We start from the raw sequence: 18,296 nt of genomic DNA on the forward strand, positions 1-18,296 counted from the left end.
TTGATTATAGTGGGCCCGCAAAATGTAATTTCACACTAAAAAAATCTATCAAGAATGATAACAAGAAAACTTAATAGTTCTACAAACATCTTAAGTTATTGTTATTACCATTAACTTATTTTGTTATTACTTCACTTTCTTTTCTTTTATGAGTTATTGTGATATATACTTTATTATTACTCTATTTTACTATTACTTTATTTTAGTTCTTAGTATTTTTTCAATTAATTATGCTTATAAAAAATATTTACTTTTTATATAAAAATTTATCATGAATTAATTATTTTCATATTTATTTTGGTTCTAATTACTATATTTGAAAATAAATAAGTGTGATAAAATTAATAATATATATTCGATTGAAATTAAAGAAAAAAATATTAAAAAGTAACTTTATAAATAAAAATGAATAAGATGATGTATTTGTATAAAACACGATCAAGAATAAAAATATAATTTGATTCTAATAAAAATCTATCAAGAATAAATAATTCAAGAAACATCTTTCTATATATGAAGTGGATGATGATCAAAGGTAAAAGTGTAACTTCATGCAAATAAAAATATCTACCAAGAATGATAACAAGAAAATTAAATAGTTCTAGAAACATCTTTAATTATTCTTATTAGTATTACCTTATTATTGTTATTTCTCCATTTTTATGAGTTATTATGATATATATTTATTATATAAAAGTAAATAAATTATGATAACACTTAGCTCTTAATAATTATAAATCAAGTATAATATTAGGTAAAATCAATCAAAATTAAAACTAAAATTTATATGTATATTTAAATTTTGTGTATTGAAATATTTTTTTATTTTGCAATCTTAAATATGCTTTATAAAAAAATTAAAATTCAAAAGTTATTTTTTTCCAAATGAAACTAAAAAATAAGTTCATATAATTCGAAAAGGAGGAAATCATATATTAAAAATGAAATATAATGATTTGAAAACTTTAATTCTTCATTTTAATTTCTAATTTATTACATATTTGAAAATTACGTAACAACGAAGTTTAAGAACACAATATAACAATTTAAGACAGTTCTAGAAAAATATAGTTAAAAAAATAATGAAATTTGATTGATTCCCTTATTTTATCAAAACAAAAAAGAGTTGCATATATTATTTGAAAATAACGTAAGAACTACAAAGTACTATGAATCACAATAAAATGATAACTAAAAGTATGTCAGAACTATATAAGAAATTTTGTTGATTTTCCTAAAATTACTTGTATCACATAAAATGAAACAAATAGAATAACATATATTATTCTAAAATGACATAAAAGTTATATATATTAATAATTAAAAATACTTTTCTTAAAAAACACATATAAAAAAATTAGTTAGCTTTTTCAAATTTCATTTGTGTCATATAAATCGATAGAAAAAAAACTAACATATGTTGGGTCTGCGCTGGCGACACCTTTTATATATATATATATATATATATATATATATATATATGAGTGACAATAACCAAGCAGGTCATGATGCCTGGCAGCTGCACTATTTTTTTTATTTTGATGTTTTTTTCGTTTTAATTTGTTTGTCTTGTTTTTTAATTTTTTAAATATTTAAAAATTATGTGATATATACTATACATTATGATAATTACCAACTTAAAATACTTACAAAAGTATATTGAAAATTCGATTGATTTATAAAATTAATATATCTATGTCAAATAAAATGGGATAAAAGAAGTAACATGTATTATTTAATTTCGAAACTACGTAGAAGGTATTATCAATCTCAATAATTAATAACATTTGATTGACTCTTGTAATTCTATATATGCTACATACATCGGGACAGGAGAAATAATACGTAAAAATACTATTAATTACAATTATTAAAAATTTAAAATATTTAAAGTCAATTTAACTGACTATCTAAATTTTATCTGTGTCATCTAAAGTGAGACAAAAAAAATAATCGATATTGAGTCTGTGCTAACACGACACTTGTGACTAATGTTATACCTAAGGCGTCAAGTTTACTCACAAGAGGGATCTCTATTTGTGAGTTAAAATTACCTATTGATTAGGCATTGCGGATCAGTATAAATGCTCCAAATGAAAATTTTGAATAAACCTTTAAAAAAATCTTAGGACAATAACTTTAGATGATGACTTATAATTTTTTGGATATTAGAAAACAGACAAAAGATTTTGGGGCAATGGTCTGATATATCTCTCAATTTGTCATTTAGGATTGATATGCCCTTCTTTATGAAAGTGATTTATATATATTCTTATCGTTATAAAAAAAGGTTCACATATACCCCTACCTTTACAAATGAGCTCACATATATCTTTCATTTAACGGAAGTGAATAAATTAGCTTTAATTATATTTCTGACTTTTTAAAAAAAAAAGTTCATGTAGGGTATATATGATCCTTCTAGCAACGTTCAAAGTATATTTTAATCTTTTAGATACATAAATTGTTTTTTGATGTCTTTGATTATCATTATTTGAGTTTCTTATTCTCATTTAGTTTTTTTATTTCATTCCTAAGCGTAAAGGAGAAAAACAAATATTTTTTTGTGGTTGTATTATAATTTAAAAATATGTTTTTACTATAGTGTTATTTAGCTTTTGTATTTAAAAAAATAATTGAGTCGTATATGATAAAGTTAAAAATAAAATTAGTGAAACATAAATTGATTTGACCATAATAATAATAAACTTAAGGAAAAAAGGACAAATATACCCCCAAACTATCATAAATGGTATATAGATATCCTCTGTCATACTTTTGGGATATTGGTGCCCCTGCCATCTAAATTTTAAAGCGTATATACCCTTTCTATTAACAGCGAGACACGTATCCCAATCTAAAACACCTACCCAAAATTTATTAAATTTCAATCCATAATTTAAAAACTCGCCCAAATTAATTTTAAAACTCACCCAAATAACATAGTACCCACTCCAAATCACAACCCAAAACACTTCATCTTATAGCAAATGATAATGACAAGCCTAAACGAGTTCAACCCTCCATATGTTTTTAAGTAATAGCTTCAATTTTCTTCCCCCGCCAAAAACCTAAAACTCCCCATTCGCATTCCCAAACACAACCATCGCAGAGCAACTTTCGTTCGCCCTCCTTCCATTGTCAAAGTACTGAAGAAGATAGTCTATCTCGAAGATGAAATATCCAACTTAACCCTCATCTAAGCTCTGAGTTTTTAGTTGAGTGATCATCTGAGGCATTAACTCTTTTTGTTACTATAAACACCTTTCTTTTGCAATATTTCAAGAAGTCTTGATGTTGATCAAGATTCTACGTAATAACTTCGATCATCTGTAGTGAAGTGCATACTTTAGTCATTAACTTAACCAAGAAAAGCAAAGAGATTACAGAATATTATACCCAAATTTCACAACAAAAAGTTGAGAAAGTAGAAATACTAAAACAGGAACCATCTAAGCAACTAACCGAATACTAAAATAAATTCGAAAATGGACCAATAATCAACCAAGCAATGCCCGACGTGTATAACTGCAACTCAAATGATCAAAATTTCTGTTACTTCTTATTTTCTGAGTTCGATAGCATTTGAGTTGTATTATTCTTTTCTATCTAGCTGATAACGACTGACCTATAGTGACATCAAACTTCCATATAGGTGCACAGAGAATGTGATCATATCATCCATACACATACAGAGGCGGTATAAACAGGGGCGGATCTAGAGTATGCCGAGGGGGTTCGAAAAAAATTACTTTGTCTATTTAAGATATTTTAAGAATTTTTATGTTTATATATTAATTTTTAACCTCCCGAATATAAGATTAGATATTGTCTTAGTAGTTTAAGGGTTCAAATCACTACTCTCTTTTTTTCGAATCTCCTAAGTGAAAATCCTGAATCTGCCACTGAGTGTGAAGATATGAAAGCTTAAGGATTTAGTTCTTTTATTGATTAATAACCAGTACATATTCAAAAGAAAAAATGTTTGTCATATAGGAGCTTGATGGCAAAAAAGAACATTATGTGAGTGTGTGTAGGAACTTGGACATTATTTGGAAATATTTCTTTTTGAAGGGATTCCCCTGTTTGAATAATATTTCAATGGAACAGAGGGTAATTCGCTATACACATAAAAAAAGACTATAATTTGCTATACATATACAAAGAAACCAGTTATATAATTCGCTATACATATATAAAAGATCAATTGTTTATGTATAAAACGAGAAAGAGAAAAAGAAAAAAAATGGGCAGGGGAATATTTGTGCTGTATAATTATAAGTGTATAGGACGAAGATACATGTATTTGCATGTGTATATATAATTTTCTCTCGCTCTATATAAATAGAAACACAATTTATACATTTCGTTTCTGTTTGTAGAAGTGAGAGAGGGAGGGTAACGAGGGAGATCTGGGAGAGAGGAGAGAGGAGAACGAAAATATATGTATAAATACAATTTTCTCACGCTTTATACATTTGTGTTTGTATAAAAGCGAGAGGGAGAAAGTGAGAGAGGGAGATTGGCGAGCGAGAGTTTCAGAGAGAGAGGCAACTGACAAACAGTTTGCTACAGGGCCCAATTAAATCAAAGTATGGTTATAGCATTTAATTTGAATTATTAGTTTGTCATTATATATAATTTTTCATAAATAATTATGTAATGGTCTCAAATTTTGTGGGCTTGGAATTGTGGCCCAAAATTATCGATCAACTGCGTATGCAAATTTTATTCATTTTTGAATAAATTTCTAGACAGTGCAAAATATCAACATGAATATTAACAAATGTAGCAAATAAAAGTAATCAAAAAAATATAATAAACGTAAGTAATGACACGTAAAAGTGCACTTTCAAAATTAACTAATAAAAAATCCTAAATTTTTATAAATAAAAATAGTTACGGATAACTTATTTAAAATTATAAAAAACCATTTTGAAGTATTAAATAAATAAAACTTAAAAGTTACGAATTTTGAAAATGTTAGGCCAAAATTTGGTGTCAACAGCATGCAGCAAGGGACATGGTCCCCGGAAAGTATGCGAACGAGAAGAGGAGGAAAAAACAACTTTCAACAGTCTACCAACTGATGTGGTTGGTGCACAATTTTTCATGACAGCAGACCTTCAGCCAATGGTCTTGTCCCAAGGATTTGTATCTATTTTGATTTAGTCTCTTCTTTATAACATAAACACAAGATTTTGGCAAACAAAAACACACAAGATTAAAAAGAAAAAGTCATCTTTAACGTAGAAAAATGCTCATACTCAACAAAAGGATATGACAGAGTGCTAAAGTATGTTTGTTGAGTTAGAGTTTTGTGTTTATCTTTTATAAGTTTTAATAACTTGAAAATTCTCAAGAACTGTTGCAAAGACTAACAAAAGGTGAAGAATCATCCTCATGAGCAATAAGGACTTAATAGTGCTGAAGTTGTCTAGTTGTATTAGGATTATATCATCTGTACTTTCATTGTAAATCTATTCCTAATCTATAAAGGATTCAGATCTTGTGTTCATTGTAAAAGTCTAAATCAATTGAGTCTAACTGATTTAGTGAACAACATTGTTTGCTGCTTAGTCAAATTCTAAGTCATCTAGGAGCTACTTGATTTAGTGGGCGGTGTGATAACTGCTTAGTTAAATTTTAAGTTGTCTAACGGTGATAGCTTAGAGGGCACCAATGTCCTAAAACTATGACAGAGGGTATCTGTATACAATTTATGATAGTTTAGGGTATATTAGTCCTTTTTCCCTTAAATTTATTGTTATTATGGTCAAATTATTCATGTTTCGCTAATTTTTATGTACACTTTATCATACACGACGCAGTAATTTTTTTGAATACAAAAACTAAATAACAATATAGTAAAACAAAGTATTAATTATAATATAGCCACAAAAAAATTGTTTTACTTTTTTTTCTTTAGACTAAGGAATGAAAGAAAAAAATTAAATAAGAATAACAAATTTAAATAATGAAATCAAAGACGTCAAAAATAATTTCTCTATCTAAAAGATTAAAATATACCTTGAATGTTTCTAGAAGGATCATATATACCCCCCTACATGAACTTTTTTTAAAATTAAAAGTCAAAAATATAATTAAAGCTAATTCACTTATGTTAAATGAAGGATATATGTGAGCTCATTTTGTAACGGTAGGGGTATATGTGAGCCTTTTGTATGACGATAAGTGTATATATGAATCACTTTCATAACAAAGGAATATCAACTCCAAATGGTAAATTGAGGAACATATCATACCATTTCCCCTAAAACTTTTGTGAGTTCTCTAATATCTACAAAATTTTAAACCATAATCTAACTTTTTGTCAAAAGATTTTTTTGTTTACTCAAACATTTCAGTTGGAGTATTTATATTAATCCACAACACCTAAAAATATGTAAATTTAACTAAAAAATACATATATCTCTTGTGAGTAAACATGACGCCTTAGCTATAACATTAGTAACAAGTGTCCGTGTTAGCACAGACTCAATATCTGTTATTTTTTGTCTCACTTTACATAGATAGAATTTAGATATTCAATTAAATTGACTTTAAACATTTTCTATTTTTGATAATTGTATTTTTACGTATTTTTTAAATAATATATATATCACTTCTTTTGTCTCGATGTATGTAGCACAAATAGACTTTCAAGAGTCAATCGAATAATATTAATTATTGATATTTATAATACTTTTTACATAGTTTCTAAATTAAATATAAGGTGCACATGTTACTTTTTTTTAATTATATTTATAGTAATTTTTATGTTAAATTTTAATAATATAAGCACTTCTCTTATCCAGATGTGTGTAGCACACATAGAATTTCAAAAGTTAATCAAATGTTGATAATTATTGATATTTTTAATATTTTATACATAGTTTTCAAATTAAATAATACATGTTTCTTCTTTTATCCCATTTTATTTGACATAGATATATTAATTATGAATCAATTAAATTTTTTTTATATTTTTACAAGTATTTTAAGTTGGTAATTATCATTATTTATAGTATATATTAAATAATTATAAATATTTAAAAAATTTAAAAACAAGAAAAACAAATAAAAGCAAAAAAACCATCAAAAAGGGAAAAAATAGTGCAGTTGTTAGGCATGCATGTCGATCATGACCTACTTGGTTATTTTATTTGCGTGCGTGTGTAAGGGGGGGTGCATCGTGTGTACGTGTGTGAATGTGTATGCATGTGCGCGCGCATGTACGTGTGCGTGTGTCTACGTGTACACGTGTGTGCACACACGCATGTGGGTGCAAATGTGTGTGCGTATGCGCATGGATGCTTGCGTGCGTGATCCTGGTAAACTTATTCTTTCATTCTATTTAACCAGGTCACCCAATATTCCTTTTTTCTAAGCCCTATTTTTTTTTTACCTTCTCCAATTGCCGCCCACCTTTTCTATTTCTCCCCCTTTCAGCCAAAAGCCCGAAAAACTCTTCAAGTCAGTTCACTTGTTCTTGTCATTTCTGAATTCCTTTTTTTATTTTCTTCTTCTTTTTCTCAGCTATCCATTTACTATGAAATTTTAAATTAATATATACATAACCATGAGAGGATGTTTCATCAACAATTGTCTAGAAAAGGATTGAAGATGAAGTTATTAGAAAATATGATTCAAATTATTTAAATATCGGTTAAATGGGGTAACTCTATTTATTTGCTCATTGAATGTTGAATAATTTTATTTTTCTTTGTATGATTTATTTTAACAATATTTTTAATTGTTAATGAGGAAGGAGATCACAATGTGGGCAATCGAACTCTCGTCAACAATTTTTCAGGTAGTCAACTAACTTAAGTACTAAAATTTCCCTTAATACCGTATGTTTAATCTTTTCCCTTTTTATATGTCTTCTTTTTGTTATTTATTTTTAACAAGCTTTGTGTTTGATCTCAATTCTAAAATTCTTAATTTAAAATTCGTACTCTTATACAAAATTATAAATACACAAAGTTATTGAATTGATATTCCATCAGTGTCACATTTACAGTGAAATATAAGAACATTTGTTTTCTCTTTTCTATCAACAATTTTTTTCGTAACCATTTCTCTGCTTCTAATACAAACAAAGTGACTAAATTATAAAGTCATGTTTTAGTAAAATCAATCATCCTTAGAATTGAGTCCCTTAGTTGACTCAAATTCCTTCTCTTGAGAAACCCTCCGTAGACGATACAAACTAAAATTGCCATCATTATTCTCAAAACTCTCTCTCTCTCTAATTATCAGGAGGCACAACAACATCATCATCATTTGTGTACTCGTCTTCGAAAAAGTTTAATAATATATGTTAATTCTCTTATTCCGATGTGTGTAGTACAAATATAATTTCTAAAGTCAATCAAGTATGGTTAATTATTGAGATTTACAATACTTTCTATGTAGTTTTCAAATTAAAAAATAGATGTTACCTCTTTTATCCAATTTTATTTGACATAGATATATTAATTTTATGAATCAATCAAATTTTTTATATGTTTTTAGAAGTATTTTAAGTTTGTAATTATCATTATTTATAGTATATATTACATATCTTTTAAATATTTAAAAAATTAAAAAACAAGACAAACAAATTAAAACAAAAAACCATCAGAAAAGGAAAAATAGTGCAGATGCCAGGCTGACATGTCGATCATGACCTACCTGGTTATCGTGTGTGGGAGGTGCGTGCGCGATGTGTGCGGGTGTATGCGCGCGTGCGTGCGTGATCCTCGTAAATTTCGTCTTTTGTTTTATTTAACCAGGTCACTCATATTCCTTTTTTCTAAGCTCTAATTTTTTTTAACTTTCTACAATTGCTGCCCAACTTTCTCATTTCTCCCCCTTTTAGTCAAAAGTCAGAACAACTCTTCAACTTAGTTGCTATTCTTGTCATTTATGAAAAAAAAAATTCTTCTTTTTTGTCTAAGTTTTCTGTTTACTATGAACCTTTGAATGAATATATGTAACAACGAGATGATGTTTCCTCAACAATTGTCTAGATAGAAATGAAGATAAAGTTATTACAAAATATGAGTCAAATTATTTAAATGCCGGTTAAATGGTGTAATTCTATTTATTTGCTCATTGAATGTTGAATGATTTGATTTTTCTTTGTAAGATTTATTTTAACAATATTTTTTAATTTTTAATGAAAGAAAAATGGGATAGGAGATTACAATGTGGGGAAGCAAACTCTCGTCAACCATTTCTCAGGTAGTCAATCAACTTAACTACTAAAATTTCCCTTAATACCGTATGTTTAGTCTTTTCCCATTTTATATGTCTTTGTTTTCTTATTTATTTTTAACAAGCTTTGTGTTTGATCTCAATTGTAAAATTTTTAATTTAAAATTGGTACTCATACACAAAATCATAAATACACAAAGTTATTGAATTAATATTCCATCAATGTTTTTACAACGAAAAAAATGGACATTTTTTCTCTTTTCTATCTACCTTTTTTCCTAACCATTTCTTTGCTTCTAATACGAACAAAAAGACTAAATTAAAAAGTTATGTTTCGTTAAAGTCAATCATCTTTAGAGTCGAATCCCTTAGGTGACTTAAATTTCTTTTCTTGAGCATCCCTCCATAAACGATACAAACTAAAATTGTCATCATTTTTATCGAAACTCTCTGTCTAATTATAATATGGGGAGGCACAACAGCATCATCATCATCAGTGTACTCATTTTCGGAAAAGTTTAATAATATATGTTCCTTCTCTTATCTTGATATTTGTAATACAAATAGAATTTCAAAAGTCAATCAAATATTGTTAATTATTGAGATTTACAATATTTTCTACGTAGTTTCAAATTACATAATACATGTTACTTCTTTTATCCCTTTTTATTTGACAAAGATATATTAATTTCATGAATCAATATAATTTTTTTATGTCTTTTACATGTATTTTAAGTTGGTAATTATCATTATTTATAGTATATATTGCATAAGTTTAAAATATTTAAATAATTAAAAACCAAGACAAACAAATTAAAACTAAAAAACCATGAAAAAAGAAAAAATAGTGCAGCTGCCAGGCAATCATGTTGATCATGACCTACCTGGTTATTGGAGGGGTGCATGTACGTGTGCGTGTGTGCGCGCTTTCGTGCGAGTGCGCATGTGTTAATGATCCTCGTCAACTTCTTCTTCCTTTCTATTTGACAAGGTCACCCAATATTCCTTTTTCTAAGCCCTAATTTATTTTATTTTCTCCAATTGCCGCCTAACATTCCTATATCTCGTCCTTTAAACCAAAAGTCCGAACAACTATTCAAGTCAGTTCACTTGTTCTTGTCATTTCTGAATTCCTTTTTTATTTTCTTGTTCTTTTTCTCAGTTATCCATTTACTATGAAATTTTGAAGGAATATATGTAACCATGAGAGGATGTTTCCTCAATAACTGTCTAGAAAATGAATGAAAATTAAGATATCACAAAATATTATTCAAATTATTTAAATACCGGTTCAATAGGTAACTCTATTTATTTGCTCATTGAATGTTGAATTATTTGATTTTTTTAAATGGTTATTGAAAAGGAAAATGAGGAAGGAGATTACAATGTTGGGAATAGAACTATCTTCAATAATTTTTCAGGTAGTCAACCAACTTAACAACTAAAATTCTCCTTTATACAGTATGTTTAGTCTTTTCCCTTTATATACGTCTTCGTTCTCTTATTTATTTTTAACAAGCTTTGTGTTTGTTCTCAATTGTAAAATTCTTAATTTAAAATTCGTACTCATACACAAAATCATAAATGCGCAAAGTTATTAAATTAATATTTCATAACTGTCACTTTTACAATGAAAAAGAAAGAACATTTTTTTCTTTTTTCTATCTACCTATTTTCCCTAACCATTTCTCTGCTTCTAATACGAACAAAAAGACTAAATTATAAAGTCATGTTTCGATAAAATCAATTAATCTTTAGAATTGAGTCCCTTAGTTGACTCAAATTCCTTCTCTTGAGCATCCCTCCATAGACGATACAAACTAAAATTGACATCATTCTTCTCGAAACTCTCTATCTAATTATCATATAGAGGCACAACAACATCATCATAATCAGTGTACTTGTCTTCCAAAATATTTAATAATATATGTTATTTATCTTATCCCGAAGTATGTAGCACAAATAGAATTTCAAAAGTAAATCAAATATTGTTAATTATTGAGAGTCACAATACTTTCTACGTAGTTTTCAAATTAAATAAAACATGTTACTTCTTTTGTCCCATTTTATTTGACATAGATATATTAATTTTATGAAACAATTGAATTTTTTTTATATGTTTTTTTACAATTATTTTAAGTTTATAATTATCATTATTTATAGTATAGATTACATAATTTCTAAATATTTAATAATTTAAAAAACAAGACAAAATAATTAAAACAAAAAAACCATCAAAAAAGGAAAAATAGTGTAGATATCAGGCAGACTTGTCGATCATGACCTAACCAGTTATTGTGAGTGTGGGGGTGCGTTTGTGCATGCATTCACGTGTGTGCGTGTGCGTGCGTGTGCTTGAATGATCCTCGGAAATTTCGTCTTTCATTCTATTTAACAAGGTCACACAATATTTTTTTTCTAAGCCCTAATCTTTTTACTTTCTCCAATTGCCTCCCAACTTTTCTATTTCTCCTGTTTTCAGCCAAAAGTCGGAAAAACTCTTCAAGTCAATTCACTTGTTCTAGTCAATTCTCAATTCATTTTTTATCTTCTTGTTATATTTCTCAGTTATTCATTTACTATGAAATTTTGAAGGAATATATGTAAACATGAGAGGATGTTTCCTCAAAATAGTCTAGAAAAGGAATGAAAATTAAGATATCACAAAATATGATTTAAATTATTGAAATACCGATTAAATGGGTAACCTTATTTATTTAATCATTGAATGTTCAAAGATTTGATTTTTCTTTATTTTTAACAATATTTTTTAATTGTTATTGAAAAGATAATGAGGAAGGAGATTACAATGTTGGGAATCGGACTCTTGTCAACAATTTTTCATATAGTCAAGAAACATAACTATTAAAATTTCCCTTAAAACCGTATGTTTAGACTTTTCCCATTTTATATGTCTTCGTTTTCTTATTTATTTTTTAGTAAGGTTTGTATTTGATCTGAATTCTTAAATTTTCAATTTAAAATTCATACTCATACATAAAATCATAAATACAAAAAGTTATTAAATTGATATTTCATCAGTGTAACATTTACAATGAAAAAAAAGAATATTTTTTTCTCTTTTATATCAACCTTTTTTCATGACCATTTACTGCTTCTAATACAAACAAAGAGACAAAATTATAAAGTCATGTTTTGCTTAAATCAATCATCCTTAGAATTGAGTCTCAATGTTGACTCAAACTCATTCACCTGAGCATCCCTCCGTAGCCGATACAAACTAAAATTGTCATCATTATTCTCGAAATTATCTCTCCAATTATCATATGGGGAGGCACAACAACATCATAATCATTAGTGTACTCGTCTTCAAAAATTTTTAATATATATGTTACATTTCTTATCGCGATGTATGTAGCACTAATAGTACTCCAAAAGTCATTCAAATATTGTTAAATATTGAGATTTACAATACTTTCTACGTAGTTTTCAAATTAAATAATATATGTTACTTCTTTTATCCCCTTTTATTTGACATAGATTTATTAATTTTATAAATCAATCGAATTTTTTATATTTTGTTATACAAGTATTTTAAGTTGGTAATTAACATTATTTATAGTATATATTACATAATTTTTAAATATTAAGAAAATTAAAAAACAAGACAAACAAATTAAAATAAAAAAATCATCAAAAAAGGAAAAATAGTGTAGCTGCCAGACAGGCATGTCGATCATGACCTACCTGGTAATTGCGTGGGTGAGGTGTGTGAGTGCGTGCATGCGCGTGTGCGTGCGCATACGTGCGTGCATGCGTGATCCTTGTAAACTTCACCTTTCATTTTATTTAACCAGGTCACCCAATATTCCTTTCTTCTAAGCCCTAATTTTTTTAACTTTGTATAATTGCCTGCTAACTTTCCTATTTCTCCCATTTTCATCCAAAAGCCCGAACAACTTTAAAGTCAGTTCGTTTGTTCTTGACATTTCTTAATTTCTTTTTTTATTTTCTTATTATTTTTTTAAGTCATCCATTTACTATAAAATTTTGAATGAATATATGTAACCATGAGTGGATGTTTTCTCAACAATTGATAGAAATAAAATAAAGATGAAGATATCATAAAATATGATTCAAACTAAAGTACCGGTTAAATTAGATAACTTTATTTATTTTTTCATTGAGTGTTGAATGTTTTTATTTTTCTTTGTATGATTTATTTTAATAATAATTTTTAATTTTTATTGAAAAGGAAAATGAGGAAGGAGATTACAATGTGGGAAATCAAACTTTCATCAATAAGTTTTGAGATATATAGTCAACCAACTTAACTACTAAAATTTTCATTAATACCATATGTTTAGTCTTTTCACATTTTATATGTCTTCATTTTCTTATTTATAACAAGCTTTGTATTTGATGTCAATTCTAAAATTCTTAATTTAAAATTTGTACTCATACACAAAATCATAAATACACAAAGTTATTGAATTTATATTCCATCAGTGTCACATTTACAAATATTTAAATATCGGTTAAATGGGGTAACTCTATTTTTTGCTTATTTAATGTTGAATGATTTGAATTTTCTTTGTATGATTTATTTTTAAAATATTTTTTAATTATTATTGAAAAGGAAAATGAGGAAGGAGATTAACTGTGGGGAATCAAACTCTTGTCAACAATTTTTAAGGTAGTCAACCAAATTAACTACTAATAAGTCCTTATAATACCGTATGTTTAGTCTTTTCCCATTTAATATGTCTTCGTTTTCTTATTTATTTTTAACAAGCTTTGTGTTTGATCTAAATTCTGAAATTCATAATCATACACAAAATCATAAATACACGAAGTTATTGAATTGATATTATATCAGTGTCACATTTACAATAAAAAAAGAACATTTTTTTCTCTTTTCTATCTACCGTTTTCGTTAACCATTTCTCTGCTTCTAATACGAACAAAGAGACTAAATTAAAAAGTTATGTTCCGGTAAAATCAATCATCCTTAGAATTAAGTCCCTTAGTTGTCTCAAATTTCATCTCTTGAGCATCCCTCCATAGACGATACAAACTAAGATTGTCATCATTCTTCTCGAAACTCTTTATCTAATTATCACATGGGGAGGCACAACAACATCATCATCATTAGTGTACTCGTCTTCGGAAAATTTTAATAACATATGTTAATTCTCTTATCTTGATGTATGTAATACAAATAAAATTTCAAAAGTCAATCAAATATTGTTAAATATTGAGATTTATAATACTTTTTATGTAGTTTTCAAATTAAATAATACATGTTACTTCTTTTATTCAATTTTATTTGACATAGATAAATTACTTTTATGAATTAATCGAATTTTTTATACGTTTTCTTACAAATATTTAAGTTGGTAATAATCACAATTTATAGTATATATTACATAAGTTTTAAATATTTAACAAATTAAAAAACAAGACAAACAAATTAAAACAAAAATACCACCAAAAAGGGAAAAATAGTGCAACTGCCAGGCAGGCATGTCGATCATGACCTAACTAGTTATTGTGTGCGGAGGGTTCGTGCGTGCGTGCATGCACTTGTGCGGGTGTGCAAGTGTATGCGCAAGTGCGTGCGTGCATGTGTGAATGCGTGCATGATCCTCAGAAACTTCACCTCTTATTCTATTTAACCAGGTCCCCGATATTCCTTTTTTCTAAGCGCTAATTTTTTACTTTCTGCAATTGCCACCCAACTTTCTTATTTCTCCCCCTTTTAGTTAAAAGCCCGAACAAACTATTCAAGTCAGTTCGTTTGTTCTTGTCATTTCTGAGTTCCTTTTTTATTTTCTTGTTCTTTTATTAAGTTATCCATTTACAATGAAACTTTGAATGAATATAAATAACCAAGAGAGGATGTTTACTCAACAATTTCTAGAAATGAAATAAAGGTGAAGATATTCCAAAATATGATTCAAATTATTTAAGTATCTAGAATGTTGAATGATTTGATTTTTCTTTGTATGGTTTATTTTAACAATATTTTTTAATTTTTATTGAAAAGGAAAATGAAGAAGGAGATTACAATGTGCGGAATCAAACTCTCGTCAATAATTTTTCAGATAGTAAACCAACTTAACTACTAAAATTCTCCCTTATACCATATGTTTAGTCTTTTCCCTTTTAATATGTCTTTGTTATCTTATTTATTTTTAACAAGCTTTGTGTTTGATCTAAATTCTGAAATTTGTACTCATACACAAAATCATAAATACACAAAGTTATTGAATGTCACATTTACAATGAAAAAAAAAGAATATTTTTTCTCTTTTCTATCAACCTTTTTCCATGACCTTTTACTGCTTCTAATACGAACAAAGAGCCTAAATTATAAAGTCATGTTTTGCTAAAATCAATCATCCTTAGAATTGAGTCCCTATGTTGACTCAAACTCATTCTCCTGAGTATCCCTCCGTAGCTGATACAAACTAAAATCGTTATCATTATTCTCGAAACTATCTCTCTAATTATCATTTGGGGAGGCACAAACATCATCATCATTAGTGTACTCGTCTTCAAAAAAGTGTAGTAATATATGTTACATTTCTTATCACGATGTATGTAGCACAAATAGTATTCCAAAAGTCATTCAAATACTATTAATTATTGAGATTTACAATATTTTCTACGTAGTTTTCAAATTAAATAATATATGTTACTTCTTTCATCTCATTTTATTTGACATAGATATATTAATTTTATAAATCAATCGAATTTTTTATATTTTTTATACAAATATTTATATTGGTAATTATCATTATTTATAGTATATATTATATAATCTTTAAATATTTAAAAAATTAAATAACAAGACAAACAAATTAAAACAAAAAAACCATCAAGAAAGGAAAAATAGTACAGTTGCCAGGCAGGCATGTCGATCATGACCTACCTGATTATTGTGTGGGTGAGGTGTGTGCGTGCGTGTGCGCATACGTTAGTGCATGTGTGATCCTGTAAACTTCACCTTTCATTTTATTTAACCAGGTCACCCAATATTCCTTTTTTCTAAGCGCTAATTTTTTTAACTTTGTACAATTGCCCGCTAAGTTTCCTATTTCTCCCACTTTCAGCCAAAAGCCCAAACAACTTTAAAGTCAGTTCGTTTGTTCTTGACATTTCTAAATTCCTTTTTTTTTCTTTTTCTTTTTTTATGTTATCCATTTACTATGAAATTTTGAATGAATATATATAACCATGAGAGGATGTTTACTCAACAATTGCCAGAAAAGAAATAAAGATGAAGATATCACAAAATATGAGTCAAATTATTTTAATATCGTTTAAATGAGATAACTTTATTTATTTTGTCATTGAGTGTTGAATGATTTGATTTTTTCTGTATGATTTATTTTAACAATATTTTTTAATTGTTATTGAAAAGGAAAATGAGGAAAGAGATTACAATGTGGGGAATCGAACTCTCATCAATAAGTTTTGAGATAGTAAACCAACTTAATTAACTACTAAAATTTTCATGGAAAAAGGATCTGATATACCCCTCAACTTTGTCATTTGGAGCTGATATACCCCTCGTCATAAAAGTAGCTCATATATGCCCTTACCGTTATACAAACGACTTATATATACCCCTTCCGTTACAAAATAACTCACGTATACCCTTTATTTTACGGAAGTTAAAAAATTAGTTTTAAATTTATATTTAATACTTCTAATTTTTTTTAAAAAAATTATTTAGGGTTATATATGATTTCTATCAAAGTTCAAGGTATATTTTTATTTTTTCATACATAAACTATTTTTTGACTTCTTTTATTATAATTATTTGAGTTTCTTATTCTTATTTTTTTTTCAAGAGCAAAAAAATTAAACTATTTTATTGTGTGTTTGTAATTTAATTTCGTATTCGAAGAAAAAAATTGGTCATCTACAATAAGTTTTACAAGAATATTAGTGAAAAATAAATAAATTTGATTATCAAAATAATAATTATAAATTAGTCATTGAAACAAAAAAAAGTTAAAAAAATATGTTTGACGAGGATTAAATTTACTCATATGGGATTATATTTTTTAGAAAAAAATAATAAAAATTTAGATTAATTTTTTTTTTCATTTCCGTTAGAGAAAAAGGGTATATGTGAGCCATTTGTTTACAGTAGGGGTATATATGAGTCTCTTTCATAACCAGGGGTATATCAGCTCTAAATGACAAAGTTGAGGGGTATATTAGACCTTTTTCCCAATTTTCATTAATATTGTATGTTTAGTGTTTTCACATTTTATATGTCTCAATTCTAAAATTCTTAATTTAAAATTCGTACTCATACACAAAATCATAAATACACAAAGTTATTGAATTTATATTCCATCAGTGTCACATTTACAATGAAAAAAAAGAATATCTTTTTTTTCTCTTTTCTATCTATCTTTTTTTCCTAACCATTTCTCTACTTTTAATACGAATGAAGATACTAAATTATAAAGTTGTGTTTGGGTAAAATAAATCATCGTTAGAATTGAGTCTCTTAGTTGACTCAAAATTCCTTCTCTTGACCATTCCTCCATAGACGATACAAACTAAAATTATCATCATTCTTCTCAAAACTCTCTATCTAATTATCATAAGAAAAGGGTCTGCTATACCCCTCAACTTTGTCATTTGGAGCTGATATACCCTTCGTTATAAAAGTGGCTCATATATGTCCTTACTGTTATACAAACGGCTCACATATACCCCTGCAGTTACAAAATGGCTCACATATACCCTTCATTTAACGAAAGTTAAAATATTAGTTTTAAATTTATATTTATTACTTTAAATTTTTTTAAAAAAATATTTGGTGGTATATATAATTCTTCTATCAAAGTTCAAGGTATATTTTAATCATTTTCACACATAAATTATTTTTTGACTTCTTTTATTATAATTGTTTGACTTTCTTATTCTTATTTTGTTTTTTTTCTTTCATTCCTTAGTTTAAAGAAAAAAAATTAAACTATTTTTTTGTGTGTATTGTAATTTTGTATTCGAAGAAAATATTTGGTCATCTTCAATAAGTTTTACAAGAATATTAGTGAAACATAAATGAATTTGATTATCAAAATAATAATTATAAATTAGTC

This window comes from Solanum lycopersicum, chromosome 1 (genome assembly GCF_036512215.1).
Source record: "Solanum lycopersicum chromosome 1, SLM_r2.1".
Classification (NCBI taxonomy): Eukaryota; Viridiplantae; Streptophyta; class Magnoliopsida; order Solanales; family Solanaceae; genus Solanum; species Solanum lycopersicum.